This window comes from Pteronotus mesoamericanus, unplaced genomic scaffold (genome assembly GCF_021234165.1).
Source record: "Pteronotus mesoamericanus isolate MK-2021 breed Mesoamerican mustached bat unplaced genomic scaffold, CSHL_Meso_final contig_82, whole genome shotgun sequence".
Taxonomy (NCBI): Eukaryota; Metazoa; Chordata; class Mammalia; order Chiroptera; family Mormoopidae; genus Pteronotus; species Pteronotus mesoamericanus.
Genome location: NW_026555265.1, coordinates 23,697,797 through 23,717,759, shown reverse-complemented (window position 1 = coordinate 23,717,759; position 19,963 = coordinate 23,697,797). Strand labels below are relative to the sequence as shown.

Below are 19,963 nucleotides of genomic sequence, written 5' to 3'. Positions count from 1 at the left end.
TTCATGTCATTTGGATGAATACCTAAGATTTGAATAACTGAAAAATAAGGTAGTCTATATTTAAGTTAATTTGTTTATTTATTTGATTTTTAATTGAATTTATTGTGGTGACGTTGTATAATAACATTATATGTTCAGGTGTACAGTTCAATAATACATCATCTGTATATTGCATTGTGTGTTCATCACCCCAAATCAAGCCTCCTTCCGTTACCATTTATCCTCTCTTTATCTTCTTCTACTTCCCACTACCCCCCTTTTCCTCTGGTAATCATTATAATGCTGTCTGTGTCTATCAGGCTCTGCCCCCCCATAATTCCTTCACCTTTTTCACCTAGCCCCCCAATGCCTTTCCCCTTTGACAGCTGTCAGTCTGTTCTCTGTATCTATGAGTATGTTTCTATTTTGTTTGTTAGTTTGTTTTCTTTATTACATTCCAGGTATAAGTGAAATCATATGGTATTTGTCTTCCTCTGATTGGGCTATTTCACTTAATGTAATATTTCCTGGGTCCATCTACCCTATTGCAAAAGGTAATATTTTCTTTCCCTCTTTTAAAAAAAAATATATATATACATATATATTTATTTATTTATTTATTTTTAGAGAGGGGAAGGGAGAGAGAAATGAAGAGAAACATCAATGTGTGGTTGCCTCTCAGGTGCCCCCTACTGGGGAACTGGACCATAATAACCCAGGCATGTGCCCTGCCTGGGAATTGAACCAGCAACCTTTATGTTCAGGGCAGGGGTTCAAGCCACTGAGCCACACCAGCCTGGGCAGATATTCTTTTTACTTATGGCCAAGTAGTGCTCCATTGTGTAAATGCATCACAGCATTTTTATTCACTCATCTACTGATGGACACTTGGGCTGCTTCCAAATCTTGGCTATTGTAAGTAACACTGCGTCGAACATGAGGGTGCATATATTATTTCAAATTAGTGTTTCAGGTTTCTTCAGATATATTGCCAGAAGTGGAATCGCTGGGTTATAAGCCAGTTCTATTTTAAATTTTTTGGGTAATTCCATACAGCTTTCCATTTTAGCTGCACCAGTCTGCATTCAAGCCAACAGTGCAAGAGGGTGTTCTTTCTTCCGTATCATCTCTAGCACTTGTTGTTTGTTGATTTATTGATGGTAGCCATGTGCGCAGGTATGAGGTGATATCTCATTGTGCTTTTAATTTGCATCTCTTTGATGTTCAGTGACATTGAATATCTTTTCATGTCTATGGGTCATCTATATGTCCTCATTGGAAAAGGATCTATTCAGGTCCTTTGCCCATTTTTTTTCATTGGATTGTCTGATTTTTTGCTATTGAGTTTTATATGTTTTTTATACATTTTGGACATTAATCCCTTATCAAATGTATCATTGTTGCATTTTTTTTTCCATTCAGTGTGTTGTCTTTTCATTTTGGTGATGGCTACTTTTGCTGTGCTCAAGCTTTTTAGTCTGATATAGTTCTATTTGTTTATTTTTGTTTCCCTTGCTATGTTTAACTTCTAAAAAAATTGCCAAACCGTTTTTGAAAATGGCATTACCATTTTTCATTCCCATCAGCAGTGTATGAAAGCAATTTTCAATTGCTCTACATTTTCACCTATGGTAATTATGGTCAGTCTTCTTAATTTCAGAAACTTAAATAGGTCTGTAGCAGTATCTTGTTAAATTTTAAACTGTATCAAATTCCTAATGACTAAACATGAGGAGCCACTTTATATCTGCTTGTTTGCTATTCTTGTATCTCCTTTGATGAAGTGTCCATTGAAATATTTTGACCAAGTTTTGTTTTGCATTGTTTTATTTTATTCATTTTTGAGGGCCCTATATATAACTGAATCATGTTCTTAAATCAGATACATGATATGCAAATATTTTCTCCTATGCTACAAGTTGTATTTTATTTTTTAACAGTACCTTTTGGAAAGTAGTTCTTTATGTTGTTAAACTTCAATTAATCATTTCAATGGAGTGATTTTAGTATTGTCTCAAAACTCTTTGACTAACTGAAGATACAAAATTTTTCCCTCTTTTATTCCCTAGAAGTTTTATTATTTTAGGTTTTATGCGTAAATCTATGACAATTTTGAATTAATTGTTTTTATCAAAGTTCTGGGATTTTTTAGTGTGTTGTTCTTGTTGTTTTAGCCTAGATATTCAATTATTCCAGCACCATTTATTTTAAATAACATTTCTCCAGTAAACTTTCTTTCTACCTTTGTCAAAAATACATGTGTGGAGCTATTTCTCAATTCTCTATTTTGGTCTATTAATCTATATATATCTATATTTATACCACTATCATACTTTTTGATCATTATAGCTTTTAATGTTTTATACATCTGTATATGTTTTAATTTCATAATGCATTGACATTTTTAAGCAGTTAATAACCTTGTGTAGTTTCAAATAGTAAAAAATAGTATATTATATTTTCCCTACAAGTTACCATTTTCATTTCTCTTCAATTCTCTGCATAGATCCACATTTCTATCTGGTATCCTTTTCATTTTGAGTATAGGACTTTCTTTACAATTATTTCAATGCAGGTCTGATGATGATGGAGTCTCTTCATTATTGTATGTCTTAAGAAAGCAAAAGTATTTAACCTTTTTTTCAAAAAAATATTTTTGTTGGAATTGAGTCAGGATTTTTGTTTGTTTTGGTTGATTTTTTTCTTTTATTACTTTAAAGATTGTTCTTTTTTTCTTTTTTTTGCTTGAATTGTTTCCAACATAAAATCTGCTGTCATTTTTTAAGTATATTTTATTGATCATGATATTACAGTTGTCCCAATTTTCCCCCTCCTGCCCCCCTCCATCCAGTGGTACCCCCTTTTCTCACAACTATTCCCCGCCTTAGGTCATGTCCATGGGTCAGTCATGCATGTAAGTTTTTTGGCTTTTCCATTTCCTATACTATCTCTAACTTGCCCATCCTTTTTGTTGCTATCAGTTATGCTTCTTAATCCTTGCACCATTTCCCCAATCTCCCCCTTTTCCCTGCCAGCTGATAACTCTTCAAAAGATCTCCATATCTATGATTCTGTTCCAGTTCTGGTTGTAAGCATAGTTGATTTTTTCTTTTAGATTTACATGTTGATAGTTGTGAATTTGTTGCCTTTTTAATGTACATGATTTTGTTCTTGTTCTTTTTCTTAAATAAATCTCTTTAGCATTTCATGTAATAATGGCTTGGTGTTGATGAACTCCTTTAGCTTTACTGTATCTGAGAAGCACTTTATCTGCCCTTCCATTCTAAATGATGGGTTTGCTGGATAGAGTGACAGCCTAGGTTGTAGGTCCTTGCTGTTAATCTTTGGGAATATTTCTTGCCATGCCCTTCTTGCCTGCAAAGTTTCTTTTGAGAAATCAGCTGACAGTTTTATGGTAACTTGTTAGCTGGTAACTCTCTGCTTTTCTCTTGATGCTTTTCAGATTTCTCTCTTTATCTTTAACATTTGGCATTTTAATTATGATGTGTCTTAGAGTAGTCCTCTTTGGGTCCAACTTGTTTGGGACTCTCTGTGGTTCCTGAACTTGCATGTCTCTTTCCTTCACCAAATTAGGGAAGTTTTCTTTCATTAATTTTTCAAATAAGTTTTCAATTTCTTGCTTTTACTCCTTTCTTTCTGTCATCCTTATGTTTTGGTTGCTAGCACTTTTGGAGAAGACCTAGAGGTTCCTCAGCCTATCCTCATTTTTTAAAAAATTTTTGTTTCTTCTTTTTGTTCTGGTTGAATATTTATCTTTTCCTTATGTTTCAAATCTTTAGTTTGAACCCCAGCTTCCTTCCCTTCTCTGTTGGTTTCCTATGGATTATTCTTTATTTCACTTAGTGTGATCTTCATTTCTTCCTTTATTTTTCTTGCTGTGCTCAAGGAGTTCTCTCAGCATCCTGATCACCAGTGTTTTGAAATCTGCATCTATATGTTAGCTATCTCCTTTTTTCTTAGTTCTTTTTCTAGGGTTTTGTTCTATTCTTTCACTTGGGCCATTTTTCCTTGTCTCCTTAATTTGGCAGCCTCCCTATTTGTTTCTGTGTAGTAGGTAGAGCTGCTTTACTCCCTGTCTTAGTAATGTGACCTATGAATTTATCATCATCAGTCCTGTAAATTTTGTGGGGCAGAACCTTAGGTAAATGCTAGAGTGGAGCAACCCACTTCACCACTTAGTGGCTGTGTAGGGAGGACTCCAAGAGGGGACAATGCCACTGCCTGGCTTCAGGCAGTCTGCCTGGTGCTTGCACCATTTCCAGGCACTTTACCCGCTTCCTGTGTGTGAATGGCATCCCAGTGGTGAACCTAGAGAGGTGGGTTTGTGTACATTCTAAGGCCGTGCTGGCCGTTTAAAGGTGGAAATCCAGCAGTTTCTTCCTTGCTGATTTTTATAGCCAGAGGTAATGGGGATCTAACTTTCCCAGTGCTGGAACCCTGGACTATATGGCCTGGCATTGGGCTGGGATTGCTTGCTTCCAAAGTATCTCTCTGGTCCATTCTGCCGCCACTGTTGCTGCCACCATTCCATGCCACGCCGCCTCTCTGCTCCTTTCTGTGACTCTACCCCTCCTGCTTGTCTGGATGAATGTGTCTTCTTTAAATCTTTTGTTGTCATACTTCTATACAGATAGAATTTCTGTTGGTGCTGGTGTTATCAGTTTTGAGATCTGGTAGTAATTCTTTCTATGGTTGTGTGAGAAGCCAAAGCATGTCTACTTATGTCTCCATCTTGGCCAGAAGTCCTCTGCTGTCATTTTATTTTAACTATTCTGTACATAATTGTCTTTCTTCCTCTAGCTGATTTCAAGGTTTTCCTTATCACTGGTGTTAAGGAATTTGACTATGAAGTGTGTTGTTGTTGGTTTATTTTATCTTAATTTTATTTTATTTATACTCCCTGTGTTTAGAGTTCATTTGGTCTCCTGTATCTATAGTTTAATAATATTCTATAAATATGGAAAAATGTTGGCCAGTATTTCTCAAAATATATTATCATTCTTCTCTACTCCCTTTTCTCTTCTAATTGACTCTAATTATGCATGCATTTGGTCTCTTGAATTTGCCCCAAAGCTCACTGATGCTCAGTTCACTTTTTTCAGGTTCTGTTCTTCATTTTTTATATGAGATGATTACTATTGCTATGTTCTCAATTTTCTAATATTTTTTGTAATGTCTAATCTAATGTTGATTTTACCTAATACATTTTATCTCATACATTTCTCTAAGTTTGATTTACATATTTTTAAGAATATTCCCCCTGTATCTGATTTATATGATCAGTCTTTACACTAGCTTCTTGAATATATAAACTACAATTACACTCTTTTAATGATCTATTTTTTTAGTCCTCACCTGAGGATTTGTTTACACTTGATTTTTTTTTTTTTTTTTTTTTTTTTTTTTTAGAGAGAGGGATGGAGTAACGGGGGGAGAGAGAGAGATGGATGTGAAAGAAAGACACTGATCAGTTGCCTTCTATATGAGCCAAGAGTAGGGATCAAATCTGCAACCTAGGTATGTACCCTGATCAGGAATGGAACCCACAAACTTTCGCTGTATGGGTCAATGCTCCAATCAAATGAACCACCTGGCCAGGGTTGTTTTAATGACCTTGATTAATCACTTTTATCATCTAGATCACTTCTTGGTCAGTTTTTATTGATTTTTCTTCTTATCATGTATTGTATTTACTGCTTATTTGCATGCCTGATAAATCTTGAATAAGTGCCAGATATTGTCAATTTTTAATTTTGGGAATGTTCAATATAAATCTTAAAAATATTTTTGAGTTTTGTTTTTGGATGGGTTTAATCTCTTAGTGGAGCAGTTTAATTTCTTCAGTTCTTTTCATTTTAATTTTTTAATTTACATTTTATTTTGAACAGCTTCAATCAAAAAAATTTCATAAGGTTATTTACAGTGCTGAATGTACATTATGAATGTATGCCTTTTTGACATTTTTGACATTAGGGTACCATTCTTGGGCAGCAATACAGTTTTAAAAATGTAAAATGCAGTATCATTTCTGATGTAAATTTTCTTAAAAATAATCCAAAATCTTAGCAAATTAACAAATTGTAACAGGAAGTTAACTATTTTATTAACTTAATGTGCACATAATTACAACATTTTAATATATTAAAAACATGTTTAAATACCCAGACAATTCTTTGTTTGTTCGAACCAGAGTGGCATTTAGTTTCCACAACTGGAGTAAAACTTTTCTGATCTCATCGTGATGCCCGTGAATTATGGGATATTTTACTCTGGCTGCTGAAAACAGGTGCTGTTCCTGGTCTTATTTGAGGTCTGGTTACTGCTTCTTTGAATCTTTCTAGGGTGTTCATTTTTGACCTTTACAGTTTCTTTGCATGCATCAATATTTATTTCACTAGAAGGCAATCCTCTGTAGATCTGCAGAGCTCTTTTCCTTTGTGGCCTTCTTTTGCTGGGTATTTGCCCTTAGAACTTTAGCCACCTTGGCCTCCCCTTGCTCCTCAGCTCACTGTGCATGTGCATGTCACCTTGCAAGGCTCTGTTTAAACTGCCCATCTCTGTCTTGCAGCCAGAAATTTCTGGCCCCGCAGGAAGCTGAGGCTCACCTTTTAATTTCAGTTCTATCAGGAATCACTGCTTTATTGCCTGATACCCAAAGCCTTGAAAACTATTTTTTCACAAGTTTAATCTATATTACTTTTTCATGGTAAGCTAAATCTGATTCTTGTAACTCCATCTTGACTGAAGTGGAAGTCTATGGCACTTAATTCTTAACACTCATTTGTAATTACTGGCATCATTATCTCACTGCTTCAAGAGACCATAAGTTCCTGAAAATAGAAAATGTGTCTTTTATCATTGTATACCCATTATTTGGCATAATATCTGGAACATAAAGAAGCTCTAGTCATTGCTTATGATGGGATCTCATACATACATAACTACAAAAAGAAACCCAGTCTCCTTATAATATGACCTTATTCCTGTATACCTTCCTGACTTAATAGTTTTCAAATTTGTTCTCAGGAATCATTGAGATTTCATGGAGGTGCCTCAGGGGCCACATGGATTTGGGTTGAGAGGCATGGAAAGAAATGTGGACAAGGTTCAATTCCATTTGCTCCACCTTATTTATATATTGAGTTTCTATATAAAATTTATTTGAAGGAGTAATTTCAGTAACATAAAAAGTATGAAAAATAACTGCCTTAATACACTGCCTTTGCCAAGGTTATTTATATTTTACAGATTGCATTTAAAGTAAAAGCTCCTTCAAGGACTGAAAGTACACAACATCTAATTGTAAAATGGCTCAGTGTTTTACTGGAGATTTGGAAGATTTGTGATAAAAGGTCTTCCTTGTACGCTTTGAAGTATATCTTGTAAGTAAATGCTTTCACTAGTAGTCAAAACTCAATTGTGCTGTTAAAAAGGGAAATAATACATGGATTTTCTATGACTAAATATCATTTTGATTAAAAGAGAACTTCAACTTTGATGGCTCTGTTTTTTGAAACAAAGATAAATGACAGAATATTTGCTGTTCCGTGTTTAATATGAGATTGTAGTGAATAAGATAAACAAAGAATACCATAAGAAACCAGCTGAAAAGTCAGTTATAAAATTGCTCTAGCCCTTCTTGTATGGACAGCTTGAAAATGAGAAAGAGCCATTCCTTGAAAAAAAATTGTATATCAGAAGAAAAAGTATTGAAATCATGTAATGAACAAGAATTAGCAGAACACCATGGCTATACTCTTGGCTATCCAAGTTTCACCTGATGTCAGACTCTGGCTGGCACACTGGTGTCCATTTATTTGTTTGTTTTGTTTTATCTGGTACTATTGCAACTACTTATTTTTTATATTCTTCCTGTTATGTAGCAAAATCATTGGGGAATATGGTATCTGTTATTCTTATATGAAAGACTTGCTACAATAAAAGAATCTTTGAATATCAGTAACATTTCACATTTTCTACAGAAAGACACCCACACTTGTGATGTTTATTTTTTTCTGCTGAACATCAATGACCTACATAGGCCATTGGCCTGGGCTGAAAGAAAAAAAAATGTTTTATCACAAAAGCCAATGATAGCTTTTGACATCTGTGCTAGATCCATTTCCTACCCGCTGTGCTTAATTTCAGAATTCAGTTCTATCATTAAAATAAAAACCTTGTTGGCTCTTCCATCGATGTGTCACATTACATCAATTTTCTTCAAGAAACATGTACAATTTCTAGGTACCAGTTCCCTCTGGACTTCTGGAAATTTCAGATCTTGCCACCCCGCTATATGAATTGATCGTGTGCATTGTGGGATGACATGTGACCCATGAAAATACATTGTTTCTTGATTCTTTTCCCCAACCTCAAGCCCTGCAATGACCTATTTCTCCCACATCTTTGATGGACTTACTTGTGATTCCTCTCTCATACCATAAAGACTATTCTTCCACTGGGAGAGGACTGATCATTTGGTTTGTGCAGAATACTGCCTTCATCAAAGCCTGCTGTCATGGGCAAAGCGGGTCTGATCATGCAGGCTGAAAACACATTCCCAATGTCATCCTCCATCATGCGCTGTCTTTTGAATTTCAGTTCTAAATGGCAGCTAAGAATATTAACTCAAAGCCATTATTTTGTAGCCGAACGACTAAAACTCTCTATGTCAGCATCTGTAGGACTCTATTATTAGTAGAATTATGGATGCTAGGGTTTTGACATTGATGAGAGCCACAGGGACAGATACCTTTGATGTTGGAGAAAGGAATAACTGTAAGATTTTGGGTGATGGAAAAAAAAAGATGCATACATTTTTTTTTTAAAGAGAAACAGAAGCAATTGTTCCTCTTATTGAGTCTGCTTTGCACCTGCTCCTAATAAGTGTACTTCTGAGTCCATGTTTTCTAGTCTACTAGCTAGAAAGAGGACAGGTTCTATATATTCTCCTCCTTCCCTAATTCTTTCCTGGACAATGGGGGCTCTATTCATTTTGACCCCTACTGCAAAAACTGGGGTGTCATCCTTGACTCATCAAGTGACTGAACTTTGTCTTTTCTACTTTAATATATCCATTTTCTAGTCTGTATTCTTTTTCTCTTCTCATGGCTACAGCTTCCTTTCAGGACATTATTTGAATTTCTGCAATAGACTTCATGATTTATCTCTTTCCTCTGTGTCTTCATAATGCTCCTGGAGAGATTTTTGTATATCTCTATCATGTCGCTTCCCTGCTTAAATATCTTTGAGACTCCTTATCACATAGTGCAGTTCTTGGGAGTAGGAAACGGTGGGTGAAAATGTGTGCAAACCTTGCCTAGTGATTAACACATATGCCTCCCTTCCTATATTGAGAGTCAATGAACTACAAGACAATAATAGCTGTCAATTATATCACCTAGTATTTAAAATATTATTTATATATTTGCCCATCTAATGACAACAAATGTCTCTTGGCATTGGTACTCTTTTTAGTTCCATTTTCTGGATGAGAAAACTGAGGCACAGAAAGAACAAGTAATTTCTCCGAGATGACAAAACCCATTAGTGGAGCATAAAGCAAATTGGAGAGATATTACAGGTATCTGGCCTATAACCCTAGCTCTATACCGTGCTTGCTTCTGCAAGATGAAGTTCTAGTTTCTTGTCTTTATGTTTGTGTACAATAAATATTAGTGATTTGCATTGGAACATCTGTTACATCTTCACCTCCAGAGCTCCAATCTTTTAAAACTCTTATAGTATCTTCCTTGAAATTCCTTCAGGCATAACTAATTTAGTTGTAAGATAAGTATAAAAATTTTTAATCCTAGAATGACTTAATGAAGCAGGTTTTTAAAATCCTGGTAAAACAACATTAACATAAGATAATTCATCATCCACCTAGATGCCTCAGATATGAACCTAACTGAGGATAAGGGGATGGTTGAAGAACATGCCAGTGAGAAACAGGAGTTGGCAAAATATATTAGAAATTACATCATATTAAATTTTCTGAGCAGGCACGTTGCCTTAGATTTCTCTCTCGAATAACCAGGAATTAAAATAAAAATCTTCCTAGAAGACATAACTTAATTGACTTATGTCCTCTAAGAGGCAAATTACTGATAATGAAGGAAGCGATGTTGCATGCCATAAATCAGAGAGGCAGGGACGTAGATCATCTGGCAAAGTAAGATGAAGAAGACAGGATACTTCACATCCTTGAAACTGTGATACTGGGGTTGGCAAAATGCTATGAAGGAAATTTTCAATACTATGATAAGACATAAAGCAACATGATAAGAAAGGTCTGTTATGTTTTCTTTTTAACCACTTAGTTAGTCATAGGGCCATCTTTTAAATGTTATAGTCGTTTTGTTCAAGTGTCTCTGTTCTTAAACTTCTGGAATTACAACTCACTAACTGGGCACTTCAGCTAAAACATTTAAAGGAAGAACTACAGCACAGAAGAGTTGCCTTTTGATTTGCATATTATCTAAAGCAACACAAGGCACAGCTACAAATTTTATGTAGAGAGTGGGAGAAGAATATTTCTAGGAAATAGTGAGTGATAATGCATCCATTATTACTGTTTCTGAAAATAGGCAGTATAAACTGGCATTGATATTCTCTTTTATACAAACATGCACCACACTTTATCTTTTTGACATGTTTCCCAATTGTTTAATTAATCCGGAAAATGTAAGTTAGCATTAAGGGTATCCTTGGGTCTGAGTTATACTTTCTTCCCCGTAACTCTCCTTACCTCAATTAAATACAAAATTGACTCACTTTGATTTCATCTATGATGAAACTTTTCAAGAACATCACCGTCATGATTTGGGAGAACAACTGTGCTACCTTCTCTTGTAGAGCTGTTGGGATACAATGTGCTTTTTTAGCATTTCATTTTTTAAAAAATCTTTATAAGATACAGCATATCATAGGGTGTAAGCCTCCTTTTCAGGCCCTCTTTGCCAGAGCTAGCTAGATTCCATAAAGCATGACTGACCATAGTTGATTTATGAAGCTTTATCCTCAGGACAAGATGACTGGATGTGCCCTGAAGGTGCAGAGGCTCCAGGAACTTACAAAACAGGACATACGATTGGGCAAGATCCTGCAGCCAAAGGTAACTGACACATCCTGCTCTACAACCATCCCATTGCTTGACTTTAAACCCAAAGCTGTAATGCCTTGGGGCTGGTGTGTTTCTCTGCTCCTGGCCCTTTCCCTCTCTTAGGAAAGTAAAAATTAAAACAACAACAACAACAAAAAACCTTGCCCTCTACACTTCCTTCTCTTTGTGAATTCTTTCATAGCCTGGGTCACCAACCACCTTATCAACATACAGACCCTAAAATTTACCTGTTAAGTGTACAGTTCATATACATTTAAGTGTACAGGTCAGTAAATTTTTGTATAATCACAGAGTTGTACAACCATCATTACAATCTAATTTTAGAACATGTCCATTACCTTAGAAAGAAATCTCGTGTCCCTTTTCAGTTATTCTGTATTCTATTGCCAGCCATGGACGACAGTTCATTTACTTTCTGTCTCGACACATTTCTATGCATATTTACTTTTTTTGAGTATTTTATGTAAGTTTAATAATATATACTCTCGTAAGGCATTATTTAGGTTGTTGAGAAAGAAATTTTAGAAGCCTTATCTGTTCCCTACGGAGAAACTATATTCTACTAAGTATGAGAATTCTATACCCTTTGTACTTTTTATTCTCTTTGTAACCTTGGACAAGCTGCTTAAACTTCTTTCAGTTTGTCTATAAAATGGGACTAATAATAATACTGACCCTATCAAGTTTTATGGGAATTAAATGTGTATGTATAATGTTTCTAGAAGGGGGCTTGGCATACAGCAATACTACATATATTTTTAAAAATATTATTGCTAGTTTGATTATCTTCATTCTATCCCTGAAGAAAAGAAATATAGTTGGGTAGATTTGTGATTTGTCAGTCTGGGTGAATTGGTACTTCATCCTTGAAGGGATCAGTGAAATGTAAATCTCTATTTAGGGCAAGCAACTACGATCTGAATCTTCTACTGTCACAAATTTGCCACATTTTTGAATGGCAGCTTCCTAAATTAGTAAAGGAACCATAATTTCTTTTCATCAGGAAAAGAGTAACGAATGTAACATTTTTCCTGGGAACAAGTAGACTTTTTCTTCCTTGCTGTGACTCACAGGAGTATGGAAATTCCAGCTCCACAACACAGGGGAAAAACCAAGTGGAATGGGAGAATTGAACAATCTGCTCCATTCTAACAACAAAAAGGAAGAATGTAATTTTTAAAAAGTACTGTAGCAAAGCCAATTTGGGCAGTAGGCTTCAAAATCACTATTCATCAACCACTCTGTCATTTCCAATAGATTTTATTTTCAAAGCTAAATAGAATGACTTATTTACTCCAGATTTGCCCTGTGAAATCCAAACTGGCTGACTAATCTGTTTCACAGCCTTAAAGGTAGGAAAAATCTTTGAGGCTAGCAGATGTTATATTTTGTAAGTGGCTGCAAAATAGGTGAACCCTTGAAAGATGAGCATTCTCTCTACTTGTCTTTTTCCTGGAACAACTCTGTCAGTCTGGTGCCTCATCTTGGTAAAACTTTCTACTATCTTTCCCACTACTGAAATGGAGAATAAGAGAAGCTAATCATTTCTAATGAATGAATGCCATTTATTATGAAGCTGTATTTTCTGGGCTTCATAATATATTTGGGAGGTCCCAAGCATGAGTGTATTCTTGGGTACACAGAGTGAAACTTCCAGGTAGCTGTTTACAGTCTGGTATTGTCAAACCAATCACCTGACTAGATGCTTCTGTTGCAAAAGTTTTATAACATACAGGGTGGGGCAAAAGTAGATTTACAGTTGTTTGTATGGAAAATACAATGATTAAAAATAATAATGAAAGAATAAACTCTTTTCTGCATTCACAACTGTAAACCTACTTTTGCTCTACCCCGTACTTAAAAAATAAAGAGGTAGATTTCAATTAAAATCCTACAACTTTAAAAAGGGTTCAAAACTTTGAGTCCCTTGGTTAATTAATTTTCTAAAGATGAGTCTCATTATCTTTGCCTAGTTTGTTTGTTTGTTCATTTATTTTATTCAGTGCTGCCAAGAATCTACCTGTTATTAGAGGCAGCAATAGCACAATGACCTTAGTAAAATCTTTCAGATATTTCATATCCTTTCATAGGTAGTTCCAAACCATCTCTCCAGAATAACTTTTATATTATGTAATGCCTTTAAGCACTTTTAAAAAAAGTACTTTCAATATAATCATCCAAATAATAGGCCTGGTTATCATGTTTTGAATTTTTAATTTTAATCAAATACTTAAAAACATCCCGATATTAAAGCCACCTTTCAGATTCTACAAGTTGAACATCAGTAAGTGAGATTCTTATTTTCAGTATTTTTCTTGCTCTTAAAGCTGTTAATCAGTAACTTCTAATTTATTCAAAATGAACCAAGTATCCAAGAACATTTTTTAAAAGAATTAATATGGGTGACTTTTCTGGGAATCAGGAAAAATTATCTTTGATTAGCTGATCAAAGGGAAAGACCAGATAAATCTGAATCAGACCCAGATATAGATAATATCATTTATATAATATTTATCTGTGGTATTAAAATATAATTATATTTATGTTGTTTAATTGATTGAAGTGGTATTGTAAGCGAGCAGACCGGGTCTGGTCCACGTGTTGCCCTGGTGAATGACCCAACAATTAATGCTGGAAGGATCAAGTCTTTATTTACAACATTTCAACCCTGGAGAGACCCACGAGACCCAGCACTTCCCATGCTCCCCACCAGGTTATGAGACACAAGCCCCAAAAGTTCCCCATTTCCTCATCTTAAACTGGCTATGCAAATAGTTCTCCTGTCCCTCTGGGAGGGACCAAAGTGGCCATCTTCACACAGCAGCTCCCTCTTTCGGGATTTAGGAGATGTGCCCACCAGCCTCCATTTAATGGTCCAGAAAAGCATGTGCTGTGTTTCTCTGGATCATGGTGAAACTCAGGAAAGACACAAGTTCTAATAATCCAGGTAAAAATTCAGGTGTAGCAGGACAGGATCTTTCAAGGAAGTCCTTTGCAGCTGCCTAGGCCACCGGGCCTCCTTCCTCACTATAACTACATCCTATATGGCAGACACTTCCCTTCTCTTTTCTGAACCCTGTGGCCCAAGTCACATGGTCAAGATCCCCACAAGGCTGCTTTGCTTGAGTTTAAATCCTCACCCTGCTCTTGCTTCGCAATCCTACTTCCGAGTCCTCTCACAATCAGCTTCTTCTGCCAGCACTCTGGTCTCTCTGGTCTCAATGGCACTCTGGGCTGCCACTGTTAGTCTGAGCAGGCATTGCCCTGTGACTATGGGAACTCCCTATGGGCTATATCAAGGGTTGAAGTCACAGCCATCCCCTTGGTCCTTAGCTCAGCAAGCAAACTATTTAGCATGACTATAAAGTTAGGCAGCTGTAATTGATATGCAAAGTAACTCTCAAAGGCTGTCCTCCCCATCTCCCTCTCCCAAGCCAGGTTAGTGGGGGACTTCACTCTTTTGGGGATCTCTATATTCCCTGTTACAGTGTCTCTAATTAGTGGGCCAAGGAGAGGTAATTCAATGAACAATGTGGATCAAATAATTCCTGATTTAGAGGTTAAAAATTACGTATCTGCTTCATGCTATGCAAAATAATTTGAAATATAAAAATAAAACCATAAAGCCTTATAAAAGTGGTGAATACCTAATCTTTTGTAGCAATGCCTTCTAAGTATGAAAAGTAACTCTATAAACCATAAAAAAGATGGATTGAGATATTTAACCATAAAATATAAAAATTTACACATGGTAAAACCATCTCAAACAAAATTAAGGATGAATGATGAAATAGGAAAGATAGGTTTAATACACATGAAAAAGTAATGACATTATTGAATATGAGAAGATATTGTATGATAAAAATACCTTGATAAATGGGCAAAATGTTGGCAATCTGCTTAACAAAATATTAAAGACTAGTAAACATTAAAGAATGTTCTAAATTACTTATAGAAGTAAAATTAAAATATTAGTAAACTAGTATTTTTGTCTTATCAATCTGGTGGCTTTTTTGTTGTTTTAAAATGGCACTGTTGGTTATTATGTACATAAATGTATATTGTTACACATTGCCAGGGGGTCTAAACTGGTATAACATTCTACAGGGCAATTTAGCAAGGTTTTTTTTTTAAATATTAAAAATACTAAGGAAATAACTAAGTATTATTCTAAGCATGATTTTAAACATTTAGTGATAAGAATGTTCATAAAACTGTTTAAATGACAGCAAAAAAATACAATTGGAAATACTATTAACAATACTGTAATGAGGTTCAGCCAGGGCCCCCCAAAGGGGAGATCTGTAATGGGCTCCAGAATGTGAGCGTCCAGAAATACAGAATACCCCCAGCCCCACTAGGCTGGCTGGGGATGGGACCCGTGGAGAGGATCATTGCGAGTTATTTTGCATATCAATAATAGCAGAGACCAATAAGGACTGGTCTCTGAGCCTAAGCCAGGCCAGAAAGTTATGCATAACTTTGACCCATTGTGTAATTCGAAGGCAGCTTCCCTGGTTTCCATGCCTGCATGAGAGTTTGGAGATGGCTTGCTCCAAGTCGCGGGCCACGCCTGCCTAGAATAACTATGGCAGCCAAGAGAGGCAGAGAATACGGGAATGCGAGCCGGTGTAGCCTACGGTGGGAGGAGTTGGAAATGGATTCACAGAGGAGGTTCCAGGCTGGGATTTAAACCAAAGGTGAGCCACCGCCACAAGAAACGGGGAGAATGATGCGAGACCAGGCAGGAAAAAAAGGGGTGAAAGGACTCTTGCTGGTGGGCCATGAGGACATAGTTTTGGATTAAGTAGTGGAGATTGCAGCAACAACCTGATGGTGCTGGAAACCACAGGAGGGCTGCCCAGCCCAGCACGGATTACTGGGAGGAACCAGGAGTCTAGCCAAACTGCAGGCTATTTCATATGTGAGATACGGTCATCCTGACTGGCCTGACTGGGCAATGGTGGGGAAGGCAGAACCGTGGGTTTTTTAAAGGGACTTTAAAATTTAATGGTGACATTCCGCCATTATTCTGAACCTATAAAACTTTTGAATAAATAGTTCCTTTCCTTTTCACCAAACTCTGACACTGAGAGCCATAATTCCTAAGGGTGTTGGGCAAAGAACCTTAGAACAGAAGGACCCCAAGGGAGTGGGGAGCGCTGTTTCATTAACAGTATCTGGGTCCCCCACCAATAGGTTCATTCTGTAACAATATGAGGTTTATTGGGTAAAGTATGGTACATAGAAGGTACATACATGCATCTAATAAATTATGTCACAGACATGTCGTTTAAGTGAAAAACTTGTTAATTGAAAAAGTTGGTTATAAATACCATATAAATTATCCAATACAAAAATCTTGGCAAATATATCCTGCAAATATTTACAGTAGTTTTCTTTGTAATGAGATTATGGGTGATTTTATTTTTTTCTTTGGGTTTATTGATTCCAACTATTTTTTAAAACAATGTATCGTGATTTAGGAATAAAACAAACAGTATAATATTCTTTAGGGTGGCACTTTATATCATGATTAAGCCTTCTACAATCATTATCTGGATTCCAATCCGTTTTCCATTATATAACTAATATCTCACTTTGATTTTTCTCATTATAAAATAGAGAAAGTAAAATTGCCTTCCTCATAAGATTAGTTTGAAAATTAATTGACATCAGGCAAAGCTGTAGCAGGACTATGCTTGTTATTTACTGAGTTTGTTCCAAATATTAGCAACTGTTATGTAAGGAAAATGTTGCAATATAGTTATAAACTTCAAAGCTGCTCACAATACATGTTGAAACTGACTCTCTAGTCTCCTCATGTTTTTATATTCATGTAAGAGCATTTTCAGATGGTTAGGTACTGCTGTACTTCGCATACTGCAGAGAGACTTTAGGCACTAGAGGTGAATAGGGGCTAGAACCAGCCCTCATTTCACCGGCCACATGTTTTCCCAGTGAAAAGGCATTCAATAGCTAGCAGAAGCACTAGTTTCATTTTTTCGTAGAGTCCAATGTCTTCCTACAATAACATAACTAATAATGTTCATATGTTGTTTTATGTCTTACAAGGTTTATTTCATCTACTTTCCCACAAAGAGAGAGAAAGAGAGAAAGTGTATTATTTTTCTTTCTATCTGTAAATACATCAGAACTATCAAAACTCTACCAGTTAGTGAAATTCAATCAGGTCACCTACTTTAGTAATGTTACCCTAACCTTAAAAAAGTTTTAACTTTGCCATTATATTCAATGGCCTAAATCATCTTCAAAATGTGTCAGAAGAAATGTTAAATTTTACACAGTAGCCATTTCAAATAACAGACTAATATGTCAAGCTGTACTGTGTTCCTTCTCATATTCTGTGCTATTGAAATCTACCTGCTGTTTAAATTCCACAGCCTGGCACTCTAATATTAACCTTGAGCCCTAAACTCCACAGGATTTACCAAACATACAGACAATGTCCTATTAAGTTACTCTTTGCCTTCCTTTCTCTGTATCTCTCAGATATGAGCTTGTAATTTTCTGTGGTGGGCACTTGTGTATAATAGCTTGTGCCATCTAATTGAATGGGCCCTTTAAAGAACATTAAGCACTTACAGAGAAATTGTACCAGAGTATAATGCCCCTTTTGGGCTGTCAGCTAACCTCTGGGTCCTAATCAATAGGCCGATCAACAGCTGTAGAAGAGAGACAAGGGTGTCAGAAAAACTGTGCAGTCTTATGAGTAATGAAACAGAGAAAAGCCAGATTCTTTTCAAAGGGGAATGGAAATAAGTATTAAAGAACTGAGATAAAAAGAATTAATTCAATGTACAAACATTTTGGAAACAGCTACTGTGTGCATAGTGCTGAGCAATGCATCAAGGAGAATGCAAAAAATAAACAACTATTTTTTTTTAATTGACAGATCCTGGGTACAGACTACCTTGAAATAAGACTATCAGTGGCTGAGAGTTTGATGTTATTGTTTGTATCAGCATAATATTACAAAAAAAATTATATGTCCTTTAGTACCACTAAATGTACTTTTCTGTTTTATTTGGACAAAAGAGTTGAGTTAAGCCAGGATATTTATTAATTAAAATAAAAATAGAAAAGAAAGCTGCTATTTAAAATGGGTGATGGAGGAGAGTGTCTATAAGGAATGAGCTATTTTTCTCCTAAGTCCATGCTGTCTCCTAAAAAACTGTACCCATCTCCAGGGGGCACAGTAATTAATGATATTGTGTCCAGTTTATTTATAACCCCCTAACAAATGAAATCTTTAACTCTAAACCCTGGTTAATGGCTAAAGCCTTTTGGGTGATTGTTTTGCTAGCAATGAAAGGGAAAAAGGAAAGAATGAGAAAAATATAAAGTACCCACAAAAAAGCAAACTTCAGTCTTTTTTACAAAAGGTGAGAAAATAAAAATACTGTTTTTCTCCGTGTATGTGTGTGTGTGTGTATACATACATATATATATATATATATATATATATATATATATGCAAAGCCTACAGTATGTGTCAGTGGGAAATCAAACATTTAAAGCAAATTTTAATAAGTGAGACTCCTAAAGGGAATTATAAAGCTCAGAGGATTTAGAGAGGAGTGTTCAGTTCAGGGAATTCTACAGCTCGGGGGCATAACAGGTGAATGCTCTGTTGCCCACGGATGAGAGACTTGCCAAAGGGGTTGATGAACTTGAGATTTATTATTAGAAAGTAAGAACTGAGGGCATGTATAAATGGAGGCCAATTCTGTTAGGAGTGACAGGGAAGTTCCATAGAGGTAATGAAAAACTCTGAGCCAAATTTTAAAGTCAATGTACTGACTGATAGCAAGTGAATGTAAATCTGCAATAATTGAAGCCATGTGATTGAACGTATTGCAATGAGAAAATTCAGAGGTTGCATCAGGTTGAACAACAGTGTGCTTTGTGAGTGTTCAACTTCTGCGTGTGTCCTTTTTAACATAATCTAGAAGTCATAACAGCATGCATTATAACAGTAAAAGCAGCACAAGTACTTTATAAAGTAATAGTGGATAAAGGGCTTTAAATCCTTGGGATAGCTCAGTGAAAGAGTTTTCCTTTGATAAAAGCTTTCAGATAGTTAACTGTAAATGATTTGGGAAAACAAAGTGTGATGCATAAATAAAAGTTTTAAAAAGCAATAGCAAGATCTTTATAAATGCAATTTACATGAAAATTGCAAGTATGGCAAGTAACAAGAGACACATTAACTAGTAAAAGGAGAAAGTAAAGGGGAGTATATGATATCAGTAATCCATGATACTAAAAAATAATTGTTTCTTATAAAAAGGGATTTTTTTTAGTTATGAACAAGAGATATTCTTACAAACACAAAAACTGTGAAAATTGCACTGGGATCTAATAATGAAATTCTTCCCTTCTAATCTGTTTTTTTGCCCTGTACTCTCTTGGAACTAAAGTATTTACTGTTAATGGATTTTATTTACTTATTTATTTTTATTTTTATTTTTTGCAAAAAATGTTACAGGTCTCATTGTCACCACTGCAATAAGATTACTGTGATGAAAGCAAAACCTGTGTCTCAATGTAGCCACATTAACAATTTCTGGACACGTGTACAAAAACGATGCCCATTTTCATCTAGAATGAGGCTTGTTAATGGATATTAAAAGAGACCCACTTTATAGCATCGGCATTCCAACTCAGGATCAAAAGGCTTGGTGGGACAGTAGTCAACCTTTTCCTCACCTTCATTTGTTTCAACTTTATGTCCTCTTTAATGGTATTTGTAGACTTATCTGTTTTATCAAGAAGTTTAGAAATCTGTGAAAAAAGGGTCATGTCTTTCTTTTC

General features: G+C 35.6%; 1 non-coding gene across 1 annotated transcript; it reads right to left on the bottom strand.

Annotated features, from left to right (window-relative positions):
* Nucleotides 1–19,626: 19,626 nt before the first annotated feature.
* LOC129080060 (small nucleolar RNA SNORA1) lies at nt 19,627–19,763 on the bottom strand. The gene has a single exon (XR_008530146.1). It is a non-coding gene; the product is annotated as a small nucleolar RNA SNORA1 (small nucleolar RNA).
* Nucleotides 19,764–19,963: the final 200 nt, after the last annotated feature.